The sequence below is a fragment of the Malania oleifera genome, chromosome 4 (assembly GCF_029873635.1).
Source record: "Malania oleifera isolate guangnan ecotype guangnan chromosome 4, ASM2987363v1, whole genome shotgun sequence".
Taxonomy (NCBI): domain Eukaryota; kingdom Viridiplantae; phylum Streptophyta; class Magnoliopsida; order Santalales; family Ximeniaceae; genus Malania; species Malania oleifera.
In genome coordinates this window covers 117,961,364-117,979,498 of record NC_080420.1, presented here as the reverse complement: position 1 = coordinate 117,979,498, position 18,135 = coordinate 117,961,364, and the positions used below count along the sequence as shown (strand labels likewise).

The 18,135-nt window shown below is 35.2% G+C and overlaps 1 long non-coding RNA gene across 1 annotated transcript; it reads right to left on the bottom strand.

Moving 5' to 3' along the window:
- Positions 1 to 16,281: 16,281 nt before the first annotated feature.
- LOC131153726 (uncharacterized) lies at positions 16,282 to 16,996 on the bottom strand. The gene is made up of 2 exons (XR_009136296.1): positions 16,642 to 16,996; positions 16,282 to 16,421 (listed from the first exon to the last, which is right to left on the bottom strand). It is a non-coding gene; the product is annotated as an uncharacterized LOC131153726 (long non-coding RNA).
- Positions 16,997 to 18,135: the final 1,139 nt, after the last annotated feature.

Genomic DNA, 18,135 nt, shown 5'->3' with positions numbered 1-18,135 from the left:
AAGCAGAAATCATTTTTGAAAAGTGAGAATAAAAGAATAGCAAAGCAATTAGAAAAATTAAAAGATTATCAGACTATTCTTGAAAATAAAAAGATTGAGAAGATTTTAAAAATCATCTGCTTAGAAGAAGTAATGGATGATTATTTTAGCATAACACTCAAACTTAAAAATGAAAAGAATAATCATAATATGAACCCTTAAGAATTAAATGAAATAAATTTTTCAAAAAGGGTTCATGGTTAGTTCATCAAACCCATAATCATGCCACGTCAAGTAAAAATGAAAGAGGCTTGGATAAAAGGATGATATGAGTGATAAGAAAAGCAAACCTCGTAGGACCTAAGGAAAAATGGATTCCATTTGGAATCACATAATCATTTAATCCTTCCTTAGTTCCTAGGTTTAGGAGTAGTGATGACCAAAAGGCTAGGAAGTGATCTTTGCTTAAAATGTCAAATCTTAGTATGCGCATTCATCATACACTGTCATTATATACTAAGTTCATTAGAAAATCTAGTCAATATGCAATCTCAGGTAATATATCAAATCTGAACTTAACACGAATAAATATCATAATGATTGGATAAAATATGAAAACATTGGCTATAGCATACTTGAATGAAATCCACTTCCAAATGGATAAGGCATTCTTGCTTGGTAAATAATTCTAAATGATGAATCCATACTTGAATGTAAAACTTTAAGCTAAGCATACCTTTTTTCCATTACACAGGCTTGAGCCTTAGGGAATCAATCTTGCCATATATCGTTATATATCCTAAGCTCATTACGGAACATAAAAGCTTGATCAGATATCAATCATCACTCTAGGCTTAAGCACTATTGATCATAAACGCCTATTCTACTAGTGCCAATTAATAGGTATCCTTATGATTATATCTAAATGATGCCTTCCATTCTCCAAAGAGCATTGTTCATAACGTCCATATTCTCCTATATGTTCTTTGCCTAAGCCTGGACATAATTGCAAGCATGGAAATATTTTGGAAGATGTCCAGCATCTCCTAAATACTCTTCTGAACCAAATAAAAAAAAAAAAAAATTAAGAGTATTTAAATCATCTTCACAAGCTCTCAAACTTTAAGTCAAATAATATAGAATTTCACCTTCGTGAATTAATATGATTGGTATAGGTTTCAACATATATGAAAATGCAAAGTTTCAAGAAACCTATGCACGAACCTTAAAGTTTAATGCCATTCCATTTTGTGCCTCTCACGCCTTGAAATTCATAAAATAAAATAGGCATGTGCTGGCTTATGACCCTAAAGAAGTATTGTGTATGACTTTTTGGTCCAATAAGCCTAAGAACTCAAAGCCAAACTAAAATCATTGAAAATATTATAACTATTGGTTATTGAACTTAAAGATGAAAGAAAGGCATAAAATGAGTTAAGTGCATAACTTAGGGGGAGCATTAATCTTTCATGGTTATAAATTGAAATGCTCTCTTGATATCATATCTTATATGCTCATATATCTTTCTGAACAACATTTCAAATTGTTATCCATAATGCATTAAATGATTGAATCTCTTTTGTGGATGATTTATATATTACATGATTTGTTTTTGAGCTACTTAATTGCATACTTATGTTGAATGTCTCCAACATAGTGGATGCAGTTGATGTGAATTGCATGCTGATAGTGGTTTTAGGTTCTCGTGTGCCTTGAACGGAATTTTAAATTGCTTGACTGAACCTACTAGATACAGGTTTATAGGAAAATGCCCAATTTATAGACGGCACGCTGTCAAAATTTTGTAAAAATTTCCCAAAATAAAACCTTGTATAAAGATGATTACGTTAAAATAAAAGTTAAAAAATTTTTGAAAGGATGAGTGAAAACTAATGGAATATTAAATTTCATCCGAGCATAATCATCGAATATTTAAAGGAGCTCCGCTACATCCCTTGGAAAAGAGCTAATAGATTCATATGCATCATTTTTTTTTTTTTTAAAGAAGGGTGGCACCTCCATTTATTTATTGATAAACCCTCACTTTTGGCGGAGAAATACCGTGGTTACAAGATAATCAAAGGGAGAAACAAAAGACAAAACTTTAAAGGCCTCCCAAATAACAAACCCAACATCCAGCCAAAACAGGATTACAAGTCCTATCAAAACAAAACAAAACAAGGACCTACAAAATAAATATCACATAACAAAACAAACAAAAGATAAACAACATAAAGCATAGACCAAAACCAACACGAAATCAGCTAAACATACCTCATATAAGCCGTACTCAACTTCTCCAATTTATACAACTCATTGATAACTCTAGGGAGTGGACTACTATTTGTAAACAACCTATTCCTCCCCCTAGTACCTTGACGAGCCAAGGCATCTGCCACTTTATTTCCTTCTCTATACCAATCCTTTATCGAAAAGTCTACTCCCTCCAATAAACCAATCAGCTGCTCCCAAAAATTCCATAAATACCACAAGGAGCACCTACTTGATCTTATTAAATTTACAACAATCTTCGAATCACATTCAATATCAATACTAGTATGACCCAAATATTTGCAAATCTTTATTCCCTCCAACACAACTCTCAATTCAGCTTCATTATTTGAACAAGAACCAAAATATTTTGAAAAACCAAACACAAAAGAACCTGTATGGTCTCTAAGGATGCCACCACCACCCGCTGGCCCTGGGTTCCCCAAACTGCTCCCGTCCAAATTTAGTTTCAACCTCCCCAAACACAAAAGATTCATATGCATCATGCTGTACTTTTTGAATATTGAGGCTCTTCTAAGAACCCTGAACACCATATCCTGTTTTTAAAGCTCTATATTTTGATATGAATTGTTTCCAGTTATGTGCTTTATTTTATGCCTTAATATATATTTTCTGATGCTTGTGTAACCTATAGGGATGATTATACTAGTCGAATGGTAAAATGAATAAATCTTAATCCAATATATTTGTTTTTTTAAAAGACTTAAAAAAAATGAACGCTTATACTAATTGGCATATTAAATGAATTTTATATCTAGGTAAGCTAAGTAGTTCACTATTTCTGAGCTAGAATTCAAATTGATAGGGGGAGCATCTAAAATTAAAATTCCTATCATATTATGCTCACAACTTTTTAGCTTAGATATGTTATTGAATCAATTGTGGCATGTGTTTGAATGAAATGTTTTATTAAAAATCATAATCTGAAACATGTTGATTTGCCACAGTCATTTGATTTGCCATATGATCTTGCATGTGATTATTAAATTTTTATGATCATTATAGTTATAGTTTTCTAGTTATATTAGGATTGTACTTAAATGCTAAACCAGAATAACGTCTACTTGCTTGTATGATATTTAACATTTTCTTCAGCAAGCAACCCCTAGTGCCTTTTTGCAAACATCAAAGGGGGACATATATTTATATACATATATATAATTATATATATATATATATATATATTATTTTTATTTAGAAACAAATGGTTTTACGTCAAATAAATTTTGTTTCTTGCTTATGTGTTGAATTGCAATATCTTTAAATCAAATTTAATTTTTTATGCTCGAATGTTTTTAAAAGGAGAGAATTCTTCTAAGCTAAATAAAAATTGTTTTAGAACAAGGGAGTGCCATTTTTAGCAAAGTTTATTGTAAATAATCAAATTTTCATACTTAACCCAACCCTTTTGTTGATGCGAAAAGGGGGAGAGGGAACAATCGAGTATGCCCGCGGGGTGGGGGTGGGGGGGGGAAAGAAAGACAGAGGGAACAATCAAGAATGAAATCTTAACCTAACGTGAAGAATTACAGTAGATAGGCATTGAAAAAAAATAAAATAAGTTGATATTCTAGGGGAAAATTCAAATATTAAAAGAGTAGGTCATTACCATTATAAATACAAAAATGTATAGAGGAAGAAACTGAAACGGAGTATGAAATAGATAATTAAAAACATATAATGTTCTTTCCTTTTTCTTTTTCTTTTTTTAATTCTCATTTATCCCAAAAAGAATTACCTTCTCTATTTAATCAGAAAAAGTGTCAAACAACTATAATCATCTCCATTGTGTCTTTTCCCAGAATCAATTTTCAATATCACCTACCACAGATCTATTATTTTTCAAAACCTAGCCGAGCTTAGCAAAAAAGATCCTAACCCTTCACGCTGCCTATAAGAACATTGCTACGATTAATGAAAACATACATATAGAATGCAAAATAAGAGTGAAAACTATTAGTTTTGGTGTAATCCCAAGAGGGGGTGAATTGGTATTTAAAAATTCCTTCCTAGGTCAATCAGTCTAACAACAGTATTACACAACCTAGATGCAGTCTAAGAATATATGAAATTGTAGATATGGAAATATTTACAAATATTTAAAGCATAAAACACAATTTCAGTATTTCTCAACTCAATGCAATTCTGTGTCTATTAGATATGCAGTATATTTAGGAAGGAAATTAAATCAATCACACAATAGAATATAATGCAGGAAATGTAAAGGTGACACCGAATATGATATCGGGGTTCGACCAATCCTTCCTACGTCCCCGCTTTGGCACACTCACACAAGGATTACACTAAGGCTCACTTAACGGGTGGAGTGGCACCTACGCAACCAGATCAATTAGCATAGGGTTGATCTCAACCTTTACAAACAATCCTTATCGAGCTGAATTACCACTCCTTCAGGCCACGCCTGGAATACAATAATATTTTCACAATATAACCGGTACAGTGATTATGCTTCTCAAGTAACGCAGATATGTACCAAAATACAGCACAAACAAATATGCACTCACAAATGATATAGATTTAATGCTCAGGTGAGACCCAATATGTAAACTCTCTAAGATGTGTGAGTGCATGTGTATGTGAGAGTTCAACCTTTGATTCAAAATAAGATATTCAACACACAAATGATCAAAAGAAATTTAACATAATCCAAATCAAAATCTCAAGGATATTCTAAATGAAAAGCACAATGGATATTTTGGATTGAAGCTGGCTAAAAAAAAATCAAATATAATATGCAAGCTTGGGTTAAATAATATTTTTGCAAATCAAAATCCACAAGTTTGATGAATCTTGCAATAAAGATGCAAAGACTCACTAGCTATAAGGGTATTCCCACTCAAAAATTTATTGTTTAAATCGGGGGAAAAACCCTAGCTGAGAACTCTTAATGAAAACAATCAATCAACAAGCAAAGAGAGTTTTAGTAATGTAAAACACTCAATAACACTCTTGGGAACTTGATCTATCAAGGGAATAGCAAAATAGAGAGTGTTTGGAAGTAATATGGGCTAAATGAGATTTGAAAATTTAAGAGAGTTTTTCCTTAATGATCTTACTAATCCACCATTACTTTTGCAAATGAGAAGATATATATAGGCAAGGGCAAAATTATGACCATTGGGAACATGTAGGGTATTCTTAAAATTGTTTTAAAATAATTTAGGAAAATAACCCTGTTTAATTGAATTTAAGCCAGTAAAAAATAATTTGGCCCGCGAGATTTGGATGCCCGGTCTGAGGTTTGGGTGCCCGAATAAACTCAGCTAGAAATTCAATTTTTAAAGGTTTGGGTGCCTGAATTGGGGACCGATTGGCTAAACCAAATTCAGTAGCCAAATGTCCAAGGTTCGAGTGCCTGAGGCTACATGCGGTGAACCGAACAAAGCAAGTCGGTCGCCTGAGCCCTTCTTGAACATGATTGTTCGGGTGCCCGAGTAGTTAAAAAGGAACATGAAACAAGTTCAGGTGCTCGAGAGAGATACGCTCAAAAGTGGTTCAGGTGCCCGAACACAAAGTCAACATGTTGACATGTTCGGTCGCCCGAGTCGTTTTACACAGCCGAACCCTCTCAAGATTTTCAAATTAAGTGCATTTTTTCTTGAATTGATTCCCCTGATATAATAAGTGATGTTGCAAACTTATTACTGCATATATGTTGGTACCTAAGGTCTTTTTAAGTACGCCCAAAAACCTGGCATCGGTCAACCGAAGGGTGCCCTAAGCTCATTCGGTCCCTATGGTCTTGTTGAGCATTAAATCCTATCATGCATGCAGATGCATTATTACAGACCATATAAATTATTACAGACCAATTAAAAAGGAATACAAATACAATAGAGAATACGTCTTCATTCTTTTCATTCTTCAGACGCCATAAATGAAGCTTGATCTTCATAGTCCGTATGGCTTGCTTGAGTTCCACCCAACAGTGTATGCTAAGGATAAACTTGTTCAAGAAGCTCAGTGCACATGTGAGAAACATTGGTTTTATCATAATCAAAACGGGATCAGACTCATAGAGTCAACATTCTCCCCCTTGTTGATAATGACAAAAACAATTTACGAAAGTGGGCAAAGCCAACAGGCTCCCCCTATGTATATGCATTGAATTTAAATTTGAAGTACATGCATATGACAAATGAAGACCAACTAACACAAATTTTGCATTCAATTTTAATTGTCAATAAAGCTCAATTTTGATATGTATTTAGATGTATTTAGCTTTTCCCATTTTTGCATTAGAAATTTCTCCCTCTTTTTGACATCAGCAAGAAAGGGCTAAAGTAGGAAAGTAAACACAAGATATAGTCAATTAAGTGAATGATTTAATTTTGGGAAGAACATTTTTAGAAAATTCAGCAGTATGCCATTTGAAAATAGAGTGTTTCCCAAACATAAATCAAAGACCTGAATGATTACAAGAATAGCTCATTATTAACGCATGCAAGATATTCAATATACTCCAAAACAATGCATGTCATGATTCAAATACATCCAATATTCATGATCAATATGAAGCACATAACTCAATATATATTAAGAACATGAATGTAAGTGTTAGAATTGTTAAGGAATTTCAGAGCCGGAGAATTTTAAGTTAAGTTGCTCTCCCTAACAATTTGAAGATATGGTTTAATTGAAACAAGTTGCTTACACAAATCAAGATTCATTTCATTTTGCCTACCGTATAAGCCATTCATTTTAAATCCTTTAACCCCACTAGACTGATGATTTATCAACTATATTATGATTAGTATGGTTATCCCTATAGGCCATAGATGCATCTTAGAAAATATATTAAGGCATGAACTAATACTAGTGTGTGGCAACATGAACTTTTCTGTGTTGTACATAAACCATACATAAGCATAATTAGTAAGTTGTTTGAATCATATATGGTAAAACATATACTGCCATAGCATGGCAGAACATACTGCATTTCATAAACATAATTCATCTCATATGATAATAATACGAAAACAATCCTGGTAGGTTAGTTGACTGTTGTTATGTATTACCCTCATATGACTGGGTTGTGTGGCCTGAAGGCGAGACCTGACAATGGTTGGCCGACCACTGCCAAGTCAAAAGTATAGTCTATAAGTCCGATGGGTTTGCCAGACCTGGTCCGTACACCAGGGGCGCTCACACTTCTTAAAACCACATTGACTATCCGTCCTCATGCTACTCCATACAACAACATTAATACAATATTGTGATGATCACAAACACATAGCAACGATACCATGCAAGTGCTAGCCTAGACCAAACCAACCAGGTTCTGATAACATAAAGCATATAATCAAACTGTGATACATGAATATTTCATACTAACAATTGTCAAGTTTATCATCACATCATTTTGCATATATATACATCATGAAAATCATCGGCCCGTACACCGACAAATCATATCCATAGCTCGGCCCATACGCCGGTAAATCATATAAAATTCTAGACCCGTACGCTAATTTTTCATTATAAAAATCCATATCTTTACCATATTCCCATAAAAAAATATTTCATTATAAATTCTACTCATGCCACACGAAATAGGTTTCATATATATTTAAACATATCATCTCTTACCGCAGTATTTCTCAAACATAAATCATATATAAATATATTTATCTTCCTGAAATCAGATGTTATGATAACATACATACATTTTCATAAAATAACTAGCTTAGTTTATCCCCTTACCTGAGTCCTGAAAAGCCCCTAAGAAAATAGTCCTGAACTCGCAGAAGTTTCCCATTCAACACCCCTGGATTTGACATTTCCCAGATTTAAACTTCAGTATTTTTACGCGTGCTACGCTTTCTATAACTATTAAGAAGTCAAATATTGAGTAGAAAGTCTTACCCTAGATTTGGGATGGATTCCAAACTACCCCCACGAATGATCTACTCTGGCAGATATGCAGAGAACTTTCCAAGAGTGTCATGGTGACTTCAGATCGTCGAATTGGTGAGAATCTAGCCCGAGATCTTAGAGAGAATGAAGGAGGGATGAAAATCTAGAGAGAGAAGAAGTTTCTCGCGTAATTTCTACTGAAAAATCTGGTTTTAGCATACTTATACACTGGCCTTCGTCGACGAGCCACATGATCTCGTTGACGAGATCAAGAAGCCAGTTTGTCGATGAACTCTGTCCTCGTCGACGAATTTCAGAATCACCCAAAATCTCTCTCGATATTTTCTCGTCGACGAAGAGCACCCTCATTGACGAGCCCAATCTATTGCGTCGTCGACGAACGCGACTGCTGAGCCCCTTTTTATTTCCTTTTCTCCCTCTTTTATTATTATTTAATTACCATTATTCTTTGGGTCATTATGTTCTCCCCTCCTTATAAAATTTTGTCCTAGAAATTTGCTATTCGTATGATTCATCATCCCTTTAGGAAAAACGGTCTACTTATTTTATTACATACCCTCACTTATGGCAGAGGAATATCGTGGTTACATTCTGAGTTATGGGAGATTACATATACAAAAGAAGATTCTCCTAAAACTAAAATGCACTTACTAACTAAACTTTTACATGTACCTGCAAAATAAATATTACCTAACTACCTAAGCTTCTTGAAATAACTGCGGGTACTTCTACTTTATCTGCTCCTCAGATTCCCAAGAAGTCTCTTCTAAAATAGTCTTCCTGATCGGCAGGAAGGCATAATCTGGAATGGAACCACAAAGCTCCGTCGTCTATAACACTGAATTCCTCTTCCTGACCACTACACTCTATCCATCAGCCTGCTAACTCTAGGTCTTCTTTCTAAACAGCTTTAATTCTTTCCTGCAGAGTATGTTGCATTACTAAACTGGCAATGTGAGCCTGAGAACCACTTTCAACTAATTCAATGTCGAGTCTCTCCAGATCCTTTGTGGTCAGATACTCGATCTCCATAGCCACCAACACTGATTCCCTAGATTTCCTTCTCAACACATCAACTACCACGTTTGCTTTTCCTGGGTGATAACTGATGGTACAATCGAAATCCTTAATTAGCTCCAACCACCTTCTCTGCCTCATATTCAATTTCTTCTATGTGAAAAAGTACTTCAAACTCTTGTGGTCGGAGAAGATCTCACACCGCTCACTATATAGGTAATGCCTCCAAATCTTCAATGCGTGTACAACTGCAGCTAATTCAAGATCATGGGTAGGGTAGTTCTTTTCATATTTTTTCAACTGTCTAGAAGAATACGCCACCACCCTGCCATGCTGCATCAACAAAAATTCAAGTCTTTTCAAGGACGCATCACTATAAATGACATAACCCTTACCCCCTGACGGGATGATCAATACTGATGCTATGACTAGCCTCTGCTTTAATTCTTAAAAACTCTACTTACAGTTGTCGTCCCACTCAAATCTGACATTCTTCCTAGTCAGTCGTGTCATAGGTCCTGATAATGCTGAGAATCCCTCAATGAAGCGATGGTAATACCTAGCTAGCCCCAAGAAACTCCTGATCTCCTAAACATTCTTCAGTCTAGCCCAATTCGCAACCACCTCAATCTTACTAGGATCCACAAAAATACCATCTCTAGATATAACATGCCCTAAAAACATGACCTTCTCAAGCCAAAAATCATATTTATTGCACTTAGCGTACAACTTCTTTTCCCGTAGCATCTGTAAAACCTGCCTCGAGTGTGTCTCGTGCTCCTCATAGCTCCTCGAATAGACCAGTACATCATCAATAAAAACAACAACAAACTGATCTAAATATGGATGAAAAATCCTATTCATCAAATCCATAAATATAGTAGGAACATTCATCAGACCAAATGGCATAACAAGGAACTCATAATGCTCGTACCTGGTCTTGAAGGTTGTCTTCGAGACGTCTTCTGCTTTTACTTTTACTTAATGATATCCTGATTGGAGGTCAATCTTCAAATACACTCGTGTACCCTAGAGCTGATCAAACAAATCATCTATACGGGGTAGAGGATATTTGTTCTGGGTCATCACTTTATTAATCTCCCTATAATCTATGCACATCCTCACAAACCCGACTTTCTTCTTTACAAATAGAACTGGAGCTCCCCATGGAGATACACTGGATTGTATGAAGCCCTTATCAAGCAGATCTTGCAACTGATCCTTCAATTCTTCCAATTCTGTTGGTTCCATTCAGTAAGATACTTTGGAAATCGACGCTGTACTTGGAAGTAAATCAATAGGAAAATCTATCTCGCAATCAGGTGGCAAGCCTGGTAACTCATCTGGAAAAACAACCATAAACTCTTTTACTACAGGCGTGCTAGCAAGTTTCAATTCATTCACTAACATCTCCTTCACAACTGCCACAAACCCTTGACAACCACTTAGAAATAGTCTTCTGTCCTAGATAACTGAAACTAGTTGAGGCGGGGATTGCACTCGTGACCCTACGAACTTGAATTCTGCTCGTCCCGGAGGTCTGAATATCACTTCTCGTGCATGGCAATCTATGCTTCCAAAATAAGTTGCTAACCAATCTATACCAAATATTACATTGAACCCATGCATGCCCAGCACTATAAGATCAGCAAACAAGATTTTCCCCGGAATATCAATTGAACAACCCTGGAGAACCCTACTACACCTCACTACCGCCCAGTCGGTGTAGATACCAACAACTCAGTATCTAACAATTGTGTTTCTGCCCTACATAATCTAGTGCACTCCAAAGACACAAACGAGTGTATAGCTCCTGAATCAAATAATGCAATAACTTTAAAAGAAAGCATACTAACCATACCTTTCACCACGTCGCCGGTTGTCTCAGCGTCACCCGATGTCAAAGCAAACACTCTAGCTGGAGCCATATTCCCTTACTGCCCCCCACGTAGCACCTGATAACCTCCCCGATATGGTCTGGGAGTAGGAGCAGCATCTGGTGGTGTAGGGCAGTCTCACACCATGTGCCCCGGTCTACCGCAGTGAAAGCAGACCACCCCACCTACTCGACACTCTCCCTAGTGTCTCCTCCCACAAGTATGGCAGACTGGAGGACCATGCACTACCTGTACTTCACGACCTCTAGTCTCCTGCCTCCATCCTCTACCATGGTTTCCTCTCCTCCACTGATTCTGTCTAGGACCCAGTTGGTAACCCGTAGATGCAAATCTTTTCTTCTCTCTCTGCTCCTCTGCTTCTAGCCGCTCACCAACCTCTACCAAGCTGCTCTGTCGACTAACTCAGCAAAATCTTGGATCCACAGTACTACCACCTGCTTGAATATGTATCGCCTTGGACCTTTCTCAAACTATCTCGCCTTTTTCACCTCATCAAGTACAATATACGGAACAAAGCGAGAGAGCTCAATAAAATGCGTTGCATGCTACCAGACTGATAATTGTCCCTGCTTTAGACTCAGCAACTCCTCCACTTTAGCCTCCCTAACAGTAGTTGGAAAATATCTATCAAAGAACAATTCCTTAAACCGATCCCAAGTCAGGGCTATCGGCATAGTCCTTTGCTACTTCAGAAGCCTCACAGCAGCCCACCACCTCTCAGCCTCTCCTGTCAATATATAGGTGGCGAAGAGGACCCTCTGTTCCTTAGTACACTACAACACTGCCAAAACTTTCTCGATCTCCTGCATCTAGTTCTTAGCGGCTGCAAGATGGACTCCTCCCAAAAAGGCCAGAGGATTCATCTTTGTAAACTTCTCAATAGTGCACCCAAGGCCTGCAGATGGACCTCCTTGCTCCTAGCGATCTCAACCATAACCTGCTAAGCCACGCTATGTAATACTGCGTCAGAGTCAGTCCCACCTGCACCTGATGCCCTACTCCATCACTGCCACTCGCATGAGCACTACCTCATCCTGGATCCATCCTGAAAACAACAAACGCAACTCAATAATCCTATCCTTATAATTTACCCGCTAAATCTAACCTTCTATCTCAAGACTCTCAATTTATTTCTAACCCCAATCCTATATTCTAGGAACACAACCTGACAATAGTTTACTAGGGTTTTCCTAAAATCGTCACCCTAGGAAAAACACAAAAACCACTACAAAAGTCCTGCCTCTAGACTGTAGAACAAAAGCTTAAATCATTTCCCTATACTCTGGTATCGTTTTCGCTGCACTCTAAAGTCTACAGAACCTAACAACCTAGGCTCTGATACCAAACTGTAACGACCTGCTTAATTTTCACTTATTTTTTTTCCTTTTAAAATAATAAAATACAATATCAACATATCAAATCTAGTAGGTCATAAAGAACCTGAACCCGTGGGGTATTAGGGACATACCAGAAACACAATATGGAAGCCTAAGCAGTAGGAAATATAAAATTATAAAATATCATATACCCATCATTACTCATCACAATACCAGAGTTACTACATCCATTATATTTATATATACTTAATACACAACCCAAAAGATGTCCTAGGGCCACTTCTCAAAAAGTCCATCTAACCCTATCAATAGTACTTACCCTTTTTTTTTTTATAAAAAAAGGGCTGAACAACAATAACTACCTCAGTAGAGCTTTATCTGCTCTCCTATCAGGGGCTCGTAAAATGATCATAAAATTAAGGGTGAGACACCTCTCAGTAAGAGAAATAAACTAATATTAGTGTGTGGCAACATGAGCTTTTCTGTGTTATACATAAACCATACATAAGCATAAATAGTAAGTTGTTTGTATCATATCTAGGAAAATATATACTATCATAGCATGACAGAATATACTGCATTTTCATGAACATAATTTATCTCATACGAAAACAATCCTAGTAGGTTAGCTCGCTGTTGTCATGTATTAGCCTCACATGATTGGGTTGTGTGGCCCGAAAGCAGGACTTGATAATGGTTGGCTGACCACTACCAAGTAAAAAATATAGTCTGTAAGTTCGATGGGTCTGCCAGACCTAGTCCGTGCACCAGGGGTGCTCACACTTCTTGAAACCACATCGACCATCCTCATGCTACTCCGTACAGCAGTGTTAACACAATATCATGACGATCACGAACACATAGCAGCAGTACCGTGCAAGTGCTAGCTTAGACCAAGCCAACTAGATTCTGATAGCATATAACATATAATCAAACTGTGATACATGAATATTTCATACTAACAATTGTCAAGTTTGTCATCACAACATTTTTAGTATATATACATCATGAAAATCATCGGGCCGTATGCTAGCAAATCATATTCATAGCTTAGCTCGTACACCGACAAATCATATAAAATTCTCGGCCCATACGCCCATTTTTCATTATAAAAATCCATATCCTTATCATATTCCCAGAAAACAGTATTTCATTATAAATTTTACTCATGCCACACAAAATAGGTTTCATATATATTTAAACATATCATCTTTTACAGTAGTATTTCCCAAACATAAAGCATATATAAATATATTTATTTTCCTGAAATCAAATACCGTAATAACATACATACATTTTCATAAAATAACTAGCTTAGTTTATCTCCTTACCTGAGTCCTGAAAAGCCACTAAGAAAATAGTCCTGCACTCGCAGGGTTTCCCGTTCAACACCCTTGGATTTGACATTTCCCAGAATTAAACTTTAGTATTTCTATGTGTACTACGCTTTGTACAACTGTCAAGAAGTCAAATATTGAGTAGAAAGCCTTACCCTTGATTTTCGATGGATTCCAAACTAACCCCACCAACAATCTACTCCGATAGATATTCAGAGAACTTCTCAGGAGTGTTGTGGTGGCTTCGGATCATTGAACTAGCGAGAATCTGGCCCGAGATCTTAGATAGAAGGAAGGAGGGACGAAAATCTAGAGAGAGAAAAAGTTTCTCGCATAATTTCTGCTGAAAAATCTGGTTTTAGCATACTTATACACTAGCCTTCGTTGATGAGCCACGTCACCTCGTCGACGAGGTCAAGAAGACATTTCGTCGACGAACTCTCTCCGCGTCAATGAATTTCATAATCACCCAAAATCTCTCTCGATATTTTCTCGTCGACGAAAAGCACCATCATCGACGAGCCCAATATGTTGCGTCGTCGACGAACATGACTGCTGAGCCCCTTTTTATTTCCTCTTCTCCTTCTTTTATTATTAGTTAATTACCATTATTCTTCAGGTCATTACATAAGAACCTTAAGCTCCTTCTCTAGGGATGGAGCTTAGCTCCTTTAACTACCTAACGATTATGCAAGGATGAAATGTAATTTTCAATTAGTTTTCACTCATTCTTTCAAAAATATTTTAACATTAATTTTATCATAATCATATTTAACACGAGCTTTTATATGAGAAAAACCTGGCAAAATTTCGGCAGCATGCCGTTTGTATATAGGACATTTTCCCATAAAACATGTACCTGATAGTGGGTTATTTTCAACAGATAAATTATATAAAGCAAGCAACAACCTAATGTCCACAACTAGCATGCAAATTATATCACTACATTCTCCATGCAGGAGACTTTCAACACAAGCATGCTTTCCAGTAGTTCAATCAACAACTCATAAAAGAAATGAACTATCCAATAGACGATATGAACAATAACTAATAATGGATAGTTATGAGATTAGTGCAGAGTTGTTCTCACATGAGCATACATACATATTGTCGCGACGTTCCAGGAGCGCGCTTGCCCTGGGCGGCTAAATAAAAATCAATTTTAATTTTCAATTAAAAATAAGATTATCGGAGTCGCCACTAACCTTTAATGCGGTTAGAACACATGATTACTACCCCGTTAGGGGTAGAATCGGTCTACATTACCAGAGTTGGGGTCGGGAGTTCGATTACGCGCGGGGAAGGTACGAGCACCCCCTATGCGCCCGTTTTTACGAACGGTACCTAATTAATTTGAAATTATCCCTTAGTTAATCTAATAATTCTTTAAATTACTCCTTTTTATGAATTTATAAATATATAGAGAAAATAAATAAATAAATATATACATATATTCCCTCAGAGCTTAAGGTACGTGAAGCCCGAAGGCTCATACCCCCGCATTTAAATCATAGGGAAAAAAAATCGAAAATAATTTATAAAAATACACTCCCAAAATTTTTTTAAAATCTTATAGGGTTTTTTCTAAGTATAAAACTACTAGCTCAGGAGGTTTTTGAAATAACAAAATATATATATATATATATATATATAATTAAAGAAAATAGTGAAAGTCAAGTCAAAAATGTTTTTAGAATTTTCTCTTAGTTTTCTATTTTTTTTATTTTTCTGTATTTCACAAAAATTTCAAATAGCTAATAACAAAAAATAATATACTACTTAAAATATAAATCATAACACGTAAATATTATATATCATAATAGTCCAATTTTCAATGATAAAACCCCAAGTATTAATAATCAAATCCTAATGATATACTCTAGAATGGAAATAATCAAACCCTAAAAATTATGTACTTTTTATAAACATGTAAGGAGATAAAATGAGATTATGGACAATAACTCACATCATGGATCTATTATAAAATATACACAAACTCTAAAATATTAATATACCTTAATATGGAAATGTTGTACATTAATATGGAAAATAAATCAAATTCTTCTAAGCCATATAAAAGCCAAAGAAATAATATACATTTTATGGAAACCCTTAAGATCAATATTCAATGGTATGGAATTCCTAAAATTAGTACACAATAACAATATAGAGACAAATTAAATAAAACACTATTCAAAACCCTAATAACGTAAAATAGTCAAAACCCTAAACTAAAACAATAACCAAAATGTTAAAGATAATATCATGAAAATAATGTAAATAATCAAGAATCATGAACATACGTAAATATTATAATCCTAAATAATAAACAATAATACACAAAATCCTTAAATATCCCATAATCAAATAATCATGATAAATATCCTGAATACATCAAAAAGCCTAAATAATGTCTACACAATAAAACAAACACCCTAAATAATATGTAACAATAAAAATAAGTATATTACAATGATTACAAAAAAAAAATACAACGATAATATAAGTACTTTAAACAAATTCCAACTGTGAACATTCCACAAATAAAGAAAATTAATGTATATAAATAATACAACCAAAACCTACCATGAATATGAATACTATATATTAACAAACACAATAAAAATCTAAACTTGAAAACAAATGCCATGACAACAATAGTCCTGCAATAATAAAGATATACCGGTTAATATTCCTAATAAATGTGAAGAAGAAAACAAAAATAAAAATAAAATAAACATGACTATCAATTAAAACACAATAAAAATCTAAACTTTTGATATAGAAACTAAAATATTTACAAGGCTACAGGTGTAAGTATGTATATTCGTGTGTGCAGTGTGCGTGAGTGCAGGGACTTATAGAGGGAGGCAGGGGACTCACCGTGGAGGTAGGATGGAGGGCTGGCCTACGTTTCTGCAAGGTGGAGTGGCCCGCAGGTCTTCTGGTGCTGCTGCCATAGGCTTGGGTCGTGGTCGCCGGAGGGTTGTCGGGAGCAGGGGTGCTGACTTCCTGGAACTGGTGTGGTGCAGGGGAACGATGTGCAGGCTCTGTGTAGCTGACTGAAGCATAGGAGGCCGAGAGTGATGGGGCTGTCCGGAGCTAGTGAAGATGACGGTAACGGTGGTGGTGACGGCAACGGAGTTGGTTTGCTGGAGAAGGTGTAGGGGCTGCCGTGAACGACAACTGGCGCAGGATCGCCGGAAACTATGACGGTGGGCGTCGTTGGAGTGTTGCTGAAGTAACCGGATGGACTGGTGCAGAGGAGCTCGGGGCTCTGCCTTGTTATGGAGGGAGCCTCGGGTGGTTGGTGCTAGCAGCGGCCGTACTCTGGGTCTGCTGGTGTATGGGTGGTGGCTGGGAGCAAGGTGGCCGGGAGCAAGGTGGCCGGAGATGAGGGGCTGGCAGGAAGAAGAAGAAGAAGAAGAAGAAGAAAAAGAAGAAGAAGAAGCCGGAGAAGCTAGAAAAGGTAGGCTTTTATTTTTTATTTTTTGGTCTCCGGCCTGTGTTGTGCCTGCGCTGCCCCCAGCCCCCTTTGAAGAGAGGAAAGAGGTCCCTTATATAAAAAATTTTAGAAACCCTAAAAAAACTTCCTTTTTCGATTTTCTTTTTCTTTTTCTCTTTCTACTTTAACTATTATGGTAATAATGAAAATAGTAATACTAATAATAATAATTATAATAATAATATAAAGATCAATAAGGAAATAATAATAATAATAATAATAATAATAATAATAATAATAATAATAATAATAATAATACTAATAGTAAAATAGATAATTAAAATAAAAATAATAAAGATATTATCAGTAAAATAACGATACTAATAAGGTAATAATACAGAGATTAAAATTAACAATTAATAATAATAATAATAATGATAACATTACTAATAAAGATAAAGATAATAAAAATAATAATAGTCAAAATAAGATACTAATGCTAATAACAATAAAATAATAATGATAATAAAAATATATTAAAAATAGTAATGATAACAAAATAATAATAATAGTAATAACAAAATAAATAAATAATGATGAGAATAAGAATAATAATAATAATAAATAAAAATACTAATACTAATAATAATAATAATAATAATAATAATAATAATAATAATAATAGATGAATAAATAAGAATAAAAAATGATAATGGTAAAGTAATAATAATAATAATAATAAAGTAATAAATATAATGAAAACTAATAATAATAATAATAATAATGATAGCAAAATAATAATAATAATAATAATAATAATAATAATAATAATAATAATAATAATAATGATAGCAAAATAATAATAATAATAATAATATTGGGCCTAGGTAAAAATGGGGTGTCTACAGCTGCCCCTCTTTATAGGCTTCGTC